We start from the raw sequence: 10,102 nt of genomic DNA, 5'->3' as shown, positions 1-10,102 counted from the left end.
TATTTTTTATCAATATCTTCCTTAGAAGCAGTTAGATATTGTTTTACTGCAGTGTTTTTTTCAAATTGGGTTTCCTGCTTATGTTTCTGTAGTTGCTTCTTTACTTCATCTGCTACGAGTTCTGAGAGTTCTTTTTTTATTTCAGAAGAGTTGTGCTCTGATTTCCTCTGTATCTTTCTGCTGTTGCTTATTTACTATCGACTCTCTTGATTCATGCATTTGAGCCGAGCTAGTGTCCTCTGCACTTGTTCTGGGTGGGCACTGGGTTGCTTCCCTATGTTTCTGCATTTGATTCTTTAGTGCAGATGTTATTAATTCAGGGATGTCTTTTTCCATTTCCAATCTGAGGTCTTCTATATCTTTCTGCAGCTGTTTCTTTATTTCAGAAGCAGTTGATTAATTGCTTTCAGCTGTGTGATTTCCAATTTGTTCTGTGTTTAGTCCTCTGCACTTGTTATGGGTGGCCTGGGTTCTGTGGTTGCATTTTGTTCCTTCTTGTCATTTTGTGTAGCACTGTCTTCTGCCCTTTGTTGTAGATCTTTGCTGTAATTATAACCTTCACACGTACTGAAGTTCAGGTGGAGCTCTACAGAGTTTGGACTTATCCAGCTGTGTATGTCTTAGGTCTGGCTGCTGTGCTCAGCTCCTTCCTGCTGCGGAGCAGGGTAGGACTGTGTCTGGGCATTCCCGGAACTCGGCAGAAATTCCTACTGCGTGGGAGGGGTGGGGGAGGTACAGCGGAGTGGTGGGGGGCGGCCCGAGGTCATGGGAGAGGGTCCGGCCCACGCTGCGCCTGGGCTGGGAGTGTTCCCGCTGGCACAGATTAGCAGGAAGCTCTCCACACACTCACTGGTCCTGGGCTAGGACTGGGTCTGGGGGTTCCCGGAAGTCGGCAGAAATTCCTACTGGGCGGGACTGGTGGGGAGGTACGGCGGAGTGGTGGGGCACAGCCCGAGGGGGTGGGAGAGGGTCTGGCCCACGCTGCACCTGGGCTGGGACTGGTCCCGCCGGCGCAGGGTAGCAGGAAGCTCTCCACATTCTCTGGAATTCTTGAATTTATAGGTGCAGGCAAACATTTCAGGAACCAAAATCAAACTGCATGGGAAATACTTGAAAGAATCAGCAACTGGGACCTCCTTTTATTGAGAAGGTTCTGCACAACAAATGAAATTACCAACAGAGTGAAAAGACAACCACAAAATTTGGAAATAATCTAACTAATAATCACTGAGAAGATGGTCTTCTGTCTAGATTATATAAAGAACTAAAAATCATTAGGGCCCAAAATTTAAAGACCAATCCAAAAATGACCATCTAAGATGAATACACACTTCTCAGAGGAAGAAATGCAAAAGGCAAAAAATTACATTTAAAAAACTGTTCTACATCACTGGCCATTTGGGAAATGCAAATTAAAACAACACTGAGATTCCATCTCACCCCAGAAAGAATGACTCTTATAAAGAACTCCAGTAACCACAAACACTGGAAAGGCTCCAGGGAATAAAATGAGCCATTCTCCACTGATTGAGGGAATGTAGATTGATACAACCATTAAGAAAATCAGTGTGGAGACTCCTCAAAAAACTAGGACTGGAAATCCTATTCAATCAAACTATTCTCCTTCTGGGAATTTTTCCAAAATAACTGAAAGTATCATACTACAGTGACATATGTGCACTCATGTTTATAGCAGCATAATTTGTCAGAGCCAAATCTTAGATAAAACAAAATGCCCACCACCTGTGTAAGTACAATGTTTAATTATTTGACCAATCTTGCATACCTATATCTGGTTATCTGAGCAACAGTTTGGAACCAGTGTTCATTTTTTATTATTCATTTGGAATTCTGTGCCATATGTATTGTTGCATATTACTTTGTTTCTGTTTTTGTTTTTGCTTTTACTTTTTAAAATAAAATATACCAGAAAAAGTGATAAAGGTTCAAAAAATGTGTTGTTTTTACATTGGAGTATTATTCAGCTTTAAAGGATAAACTTGAGGCTTTTATAAATAAATGGATGCAACTTGAGTCATATTCATAGATAAAATAATCAGATTCACATATATAAACATCACATTGTCTCCCTAGTATAAGAAACTGAAAGAGTGAATAAGATTGAACATTTATAATAGCTGTTGTGAAATGTGAATAAACTTTTTAGAAGGAAAGAATACTTGGAATGGGGCAAACAGAAGAAAAGGAAGGGAACAGAAAAGATCAATAAATAAATAAGATAGCTCTAATAATTATAGTATTATTTTCTATTAGTTCATTGTAAAGAAAGATTTGCTCTTATATTGTCTGATCATGTCTATATCTTGTGATCAAAATAACTATTTTGAAGATAATATACATTGTATTAACAATTGTTGATGATCTATTATCTTGTTTTGCAATTTTGTATCATTGCTTTTGGTGTTCTTTTTTTTAAATAAAAAGCACAGCTATGCAAATTATCATTGCAATCTTTTATGCCAAGAGTATAAGCCATAAATGAATGTGTAAAATTTTATGAATCATAAAAGAATGAATTGAACTCTCTGGGAGTATCCGGTAAGACTAAAATATCCAGTCACCAGTCTATTGGAAGATGGCAAATAAAAGAAGTGAGGGACTGCCTAGAACTAGTAGCTCAGAATTAAATCTTTAAATAAGAACACAAGTTTCTCTAAACTTTTAAATGAGTTCAACAATGACATATCCTAATGACTAAAACCCTAATGATTTAAAGGACTCTTTAATTTACATGTACACTGAGCAACTTCTAAAACAAAGAGAACTTCACTATTACCCAAGCAAAATCAAACATACATTAGGTTATTTTTCCTTCAGATCCATATATATGAAAAATAATGTGGCAACAAGGTATTTATTTGGTAACATATGCTATGAGCCAACAATAAGAGTATGAAGAATTAAGGAAATGAGAAGTTTTAAAAAATTTAAAAAAGAAAGAAAACGAGAAGAGGGAACTACTACCTACCACTGTGGCAACTTCTGCCCAACACTACTGAGAAACTGAAAATCAAACTAGAACACCTTGCAGCTATCATCCAAGCAGAAAAATATCTGAGACATTTACCCACTAGCTTCCATTTTTTACTGTCATAAAAAATGGGTCCACTTCACGACTCAGCAAACTACATATTTTTGGCCTGCCTTTCTTTCTCTGAGTCTTCAGAAGCCTTAAGAATAGTCACAGATGATCGCCCTGCTGAAAAAACATCATGCAGGTTCTATTCTGGTTTCCTCAGTGCAAGAAATCATGAGCAGCAAAGTTGCCCGCAACACCCATACAAGGCGGTGTGTGCGGTCCTGCCTGGGAACCAGCTCAAGTGCTGGAAGTTTTTAGAGCATGTGGAGTTGCAGGCCAAGAAGTACAATGCCTTTGTGACCTCAGAATCTCGGATCTAGCAGATCCCATAAATCCTGAAACCTGTCGTCAATAAGGCTGGAAAGTTCCCTTCCCTGCTGACCCACAATGAAAACATGGTGGCCAAAGTTGATGAAGTGAAGTCCACAATCAAGTTCCAGATGAAGAAGGTCCTGTATCTGGCTGTGGCTGTTGGTTCTGTGAAGATGACAGATGACGAACTTGTGTACAACATCCACCTGGCCGTCAACTTCCTGGTGTCACTGCTCAAGAAGAATTAGCAGAGTGTCTGGGCCCTGTATATCAAGAGCACCATGTGCCAGCCCCAGTGCCTGTATTGGGGTACATCCTAATAAATGTCAGTGCCACCAGAAAAAAATCATGTACCATAGAGGTGTTAGCTAAGACTGTCCAAGACAAACTGGCACATAGAATTATTCTATTAAAGGCTTCAATTTTTAGGAAAACATGTTTGTCCATATTTATAAATCTAAAAAGTTCAAAACTAGTAGCATCTAAGGGGAACTTTGGCTATTATAATTCTACTCAAGTACTCTCTTAATATCTTGCTTATGCACTTCCATGCCTATATAAAAGCTCATTGCATTTCTATGTTCCTCTATTCAATTATACTTGCTCCAGCTGCATTTGCTTCTGATAACTGTCTAATTACCAAGCACACATTTAATTAAGCACCTTTTTAGTCACTTAGCATGAAGTTGTGAAAGTTTAAGAGTGAGAATCAGTCATATGAGACAAATAGCAAAAGGCATAATAGACCCACCTGTTCAAGATGGGTGGAATAAAATGAATGTCTAGAGCATTAATTATTCTTTAGAGAACCTTATACTTTATTATTTTGCAAAATGGCTTTTGAGTCATCATTAATGCTTCCAATAATTAATGAACACCAGATGGAATCTGAAACAGACAGGGCCACATCCATCAAGAGGTGCCTTCTCAGAGTTAAATGAGGCTGAGATTGGACATTTTTCACCTCTCTTGGTCTTGGTTCAAAGAAGGCCCTTCATTCCAGTTTTGGAGTGCATAACTCAGCCTCTCTGCTCCTCAGATATGAGTTGAATCACTGTTTTTTCTTCTGTCTGTTTCTAAGGCAAGAATATAAGACCTTATACCAAATACTTTTAAGCACTTTAATTTCCCCCAATTAGTAGAAATAATTTTGGGATTATGAAATGGAGAAGAAATGAAGAAAACACCATATATTATTCTTTGTGGCTAGCCTTCCATTGTTCTACAAATTTATGATTAGCTGTTCAGATACACATCCACAGCTGAAGCATACCACACTGATATTACAACCTTCAGATAGTAATGACAACAGCTGTTCTGAGGTTTCTTAAGGCACTGAAGGTCAGAGTACCCAGGACACAGCCTAGACATCTTTAATGTTCAGAGGGATTATTGAAGATAAGGTAATGGGGAATTAGGCAGCAAGAGGCAAGACTGTGCTCTGGGAGACGTGCATAAGAGATGATGCCTTCTTTAGATTTTTAATTTTTTTTTATCTGAAACTTTGTGAAGACCAAGAAAGTACAATAAATTCAAATACTTTCAATACAAGTTTCACTGTTAAAATAATTTCTGAGGAATTTACATGGAAAAGATTTAATTTGAGAGAAAAGGGAGGATGAGATGCAATACAGCAAAGCCCCTTAAGGAATGGATAATACCCTAATGTGAATAAACATCTCTGCTGTATGTTATGACTTTTCTTGCTATCTAACCTGGAAAAGTATTGAAATGAGGAGTTCTAGGATGCTTTGAACTAAATGATGGTGTCAGTTTCAAAATTATGTATTATAGTCATGTCTCTCAATATGAAACTAATAAGAGGTGATAACTTTGGGATTAGCACTTTAAGAATTTTTTTTTCTCAGAATACCTTCAGGGCAGGTTTGGCTGGCTTGAGTTGTGGGGATTGAACCACAGCAACCTGAGCCTGACTGCTTTGTTGAAGCAGCCACTTAAAGAACTGAGCTAAGGGGCAGGCCCCCTTGGATTAACACTTTAGAAAAGGAGAAATTCTCTTTCCAGTCTACCTCGTGAAGACATAGTACATCACTTCTGAAGAAGAAAACAAGCTTCCACCATCCACTTGTCAGTGAATGTGCCTTCACATGGACCTGGACATTCCAGTCCCCAGATTTACAGGAAATAAATGCTTGTTTCTTATGCCATTGTAGTGATCAGCTTTTCAATACACAATATACACAACTGAAGGAGGAAGGATTTTTTTTTTTATTTATGGTTTCCAACAGTTCAGTCTGTGGTTGGATGGCTTCAGGCAGAAGTGTCATGACAGAAGGGTGTGATTCAACAAAGCTACTGACTCTACATTGTCTCAGGAGTAGGATAGAGGGACAGTGTCAAAGAAGAAGGATCCAAGGATAACATATAGGCCTCAACCCCACATCTGCATGACCCACCCAGACACACCTAAAAGTGTGGTTCACTAATTCCCTCAATTGTTCCTAAACCAATCAAATTGACAGGTAGTCTTATGTCACATTCAACCCCTTAGTAAGCCAAGGCCAAAACATATCTCCTTAAACCATATCTAATCTCTAAATACAGGCATTAACAAGGCAAAAGCAGGAGGATTGCAAGTTGGAACCCAGTCTGGGCAATTAAGCAAAGTAGCAGGACCTGGTCTCAAAATAAGAAAGGGGCTAAAGACATATCTCAGTCCCAAACTTTTGGGTTCAATACTTACCACTGCCCTCCTCCATTGTAATTCTGCCTAATCAGACACAACTATCTTACATATAGCAGAAAGTACAGTAATTCCTTCCCCACAAACTCAGCATTTCCTGCATTGCTTCAAACTTGAAGTCATAATCTCCACCAAGACTCCACTTAGCCTCAAACCTCTAAAAATCAAAATGCAAACTACTAAATTCTCAAATGTAATGACACAGGATAAATACTCCCATTCCAATAGAGAGAAACTGGAAGACAGAGAAAAAATAGAACAAAGTAAAACCAACTCACAGTGAGCCAAACATAAGTACTGGGCTCCATCCATGTCCTGCATCCAAGGGCCATGGTGGTGAGATGTGAGAGCCATGGGGCATGGGCAGCGCTACCAATATGACCTTGTTGGCTATAGCCGACGAAGCCTCTCTGCCAGGCTGATGCTGCTCACAGGCCATAAAGGCCCTTAGCCGTTCCACATGTTTTACCTTTCCAGTTTCCTGGGGTCTTCATTACACACTCAGCTTCATTTTCACTATCCTACACTGCCCTTTCAGGATCATATTGCCTGATGTCCATGACCTTCCTTTGAAATCTGATTAGAAGCCTCCGTGACTGACCCCCACTTCTGCTCTCTGCGTGCCAGCAAAAGCAGGATTAAAGGAATGATGCCAGTGTTTGCTGCCAGTGGGACATGGCCAGGTTCCCTTGGACTATGCCTGCAGGGGCCTACGAGGGCCTGGAGGACTGAACATGTGAAGTGAACCTCATAATTACTTCAACAGCCCTTCTCAAGTGGGTATTCCAGTGGCTTCTCAAATGAAAGGTTTAAAATATTGCACCCTCACGATAGGTGTTATCTGTCTGATTTCTGAGACACCTTTGAGATATCTTTTCTTGTGGGGGAGTGGGTGGTGGGGTTGAGGCGAGGTCCTATCTCATGCCCAAATACCAAAGTATTTGGTTTTGTTATGAAAAGCAACAGTTTCTTGTGCAACTACATCTCCTTTGGCTTCAAATTTATAGGTATTTTACTAAGGCCCAGATTTAAGTTTTTCAATTTTTTTTGCTCTATTTTTTGCCCCTAATTCTATTTAGTTACAATATCAAAACTGAAGTATAAAATTTCTGACTTAAAAATAATGTTTGCTGGGGCTGAGGAGAGGGCCTGAGCTCAATCTCTGGTTCTGCTGAAAAAAAAAAAAAAAAAAAAAACCTCAAAACAAACAAGCAAACAAAAAACATGCTATATTATACCAGATAGTCTCCAAGCTGTGAGACAAATTTAAGTACAAATTCTTAGAGGCATAATTTCATCATACTGAGAGGCTGAGGCAGGAGAATCACAACTTTGAGCCCAACCTAGACTCAGTGAGATCATGTCTCAATAGAAAAGATAAAACAGGCTCCTGATGTAGGTCAGTATGAAGGCCTTGGGTTCAATCCTCAGTATAAGAAAATACGGTGTTACAGGCATTCCCTAAGACACTAGGATTAGAATTCATGTGTTGGTTATTTGGGGGTGGGTTGGGCATTTTTAAAAGCTAGCAAATTGGAGTTTCTCTTAATATTTAAGCATCTTTGTTCTGAACAAAGGGCTTTGGTTGTAGACCAACCTCTCTGCTCTTTGGTTCTTTCTAATGGTCAATAAGAAGTAACATTCATAGCATTTAAAGTAAATCTTTGTGAAACGAACTTTCTGTCTTCTTTAGCAGGTACAAAGTATATAAATTGGTGTCCAGGGACAGGAAAGAAAGGTCCAGCTGTAACGCTAGACTTCATCAAAACCTGCTTGCTCTTTTCAGCTCCAGATCATTCAACATCTTCCCAGCCGCATATGAATTTTCTTTCCCAGAAAAGAGAACAAATACACAGTAAAAGAAAAAAGAGAAAGGCAGGTGGAAAGCATAAAGCCACAGAAAGCACGTGAGATGATTTTCTTTCACCAAACTCACACTGCCTGACCCCTACTCTAAACCTCATCTGCAGGTAAGTGCACGACAGCCGAGGGGATGTAGGCGCGAGCGAGCTGCTGGAAACTCAGAATATTGGACTTTTTCAAACCTGCTAGCAAAAATTAGCCTCAAGGACCTTTATAGGGGCAATGCATATGAAGCATGGGATAGACACTTTTTGAAAATAACAATAAGGAACTTATATATTTGATCTGTGAAATTTTCTTCCACTCTGACAACATAGCTTTAGTCTTGAGGAAGGAGGATCAACCAACTAACTACTCCTACATTTGGAAACTTAAAGGACAGCTAAGTAACTTCTTGATTTTTAAAGAAAATAAAAAATAGCTAAAAAAATTTAGAAAAATACAGAATTTCATGAAACAAAACAGTAGGAATTCAACAATGGATTTTATATCACACATTGTTGTCTTCAAATTAATTGTTCAGAGTACCAGATATAAACTCACAGAATTGATAAAAAATTTTAAAAAGGGAAAAAATTTAAACATTAACTGCTCCTTTCAATAGGCCAGCACTAATCAGCAGTACAATTATTCAAGCTATTCTATATATATACATATATATATATATATTTCTTTCCCTTCCTCTTGATTTTAAAATTTATTTTAGATTTTATTCTCTCTGCTGCTGCTGCACTAGAAAGTTATTGGAGCTACTTTCACATATGTCTTCCATCCTCAAATGCATTTAGAAAGTTGGATTTCTGCCTGTACCATTTTGCAAAATCATTTCATAAAACAGAGAAACCACTGGATTGTATTAGTTGAATGACTCAGGAAAGAGCTGACACTTTACGTGATACCTAGAGAGTGTTAGAAAACTTTGTTCTTTTTGCAAACCACTCTGACAATATATTCATGACTTTTTAAAATTGTACTGAGCTGAAATGTTTCTCAGAGCCAATGCTAATGAACATGTGCCCTTACATGGTGCTGATTAACTTTAAAACAATTTACTACTGAAATATACTGAACCGCAAGATAGTGAAAAATATTCACACTGAGAGTCTGTCAAAAATGTATATATGCTGCAGCAGTTTGTCATCCTAATAAATGAATAAATGCCTGGAAGCGAATCGCCACCACGTTGATAACCTCTTGTAATTGCCCAGGCCAAAGGTAACAGGTATTAATCTCATGATGTCTCATAAATTTAGTATTAAAATATCTATATACATTTTACTTTTCCTGATGTATACTCTGGCAGCTCTACAACTGTGTATTGATATACCTATATATTTAACTATATCTTCTATTTCTGTCTCTGTCTCTTTTTTTGTGGCCAGGTCAGCCTGCCCTGGGGGCAGGGTTGACAGGGAATGTGGTGCCAGGGATCAACCTGCATCTCTGTGCTTGCCTAAGTTTACCTAAGCAGGTGCTTTAGACCATTGAGCTAATGCGAAGCCACCTTTTTTCTTTTTCTTTTTTTTCTCTGTCTCTGTCTGTCTCTGTCTCTGTCTCTCCACTTCCACCTCCACCTCCACCTCCACCTCCATCTCCACCTCCATCTCCATCTCCATCTATCTCTATCTGTGGGGGAATAGCTGAGTTGGAGATCAACCATACGTTTCAAGCTAGAGCAAGGAAAACATAGTGCCGGAGGTGAGCCATGTGACTAGGTTATTGGGACTAGAGCAAGGCCAGCCTAGCAGGTGTCTGGCCTGGGTGCTCCTCCCTGTTAACTATAGCAGAGAGTTCTGAGAATGTTTCACTTTCAGTGCTCTCAGAGAAACACTGAGACCTTGCACTGCTGACTCTGTTGTTCCTGCCCCGCTTTTTACTGGATGTAAATAAGAACACAGACTATGCTGTATGTAAATAAAAACACAGACTATGTCACTGGCTCTCCATCAGAGAAATCAGATCCTACCTGGTCCCAAATTTCCCTTTAGTATGTGTCTATAGATTTTTCTTAACTTCCCATCGCCCCCTCTTAGAATCCTACTGACTGCGTAGGTCACAGTCACAGCCTCTCTTTGTCTCTGTCTTTTTTTCTGTCTGTCTGTCTGTCTGTCTGTCTGTCTGTC

The sequence above is a fragment of the Octodon degus genome, unplaced genomic scaffold (genome assembly GCF_000260255.1).
Source record: "Octodon degus isolate 3935 unplaced genomic scaffold, OctDeg1.0 scaffold00014, whole genome shotgun sequence".
NCBI lineage: Eukaryota > Metazoa > Chordata > Mammalia > Rodentia > Octodontidae > Octodon > Octodon degus.
The sequence above is the reverse complement of the archived record's forward strand: the minus strand, read 5'-3'. Positions refer to the sequence as shown.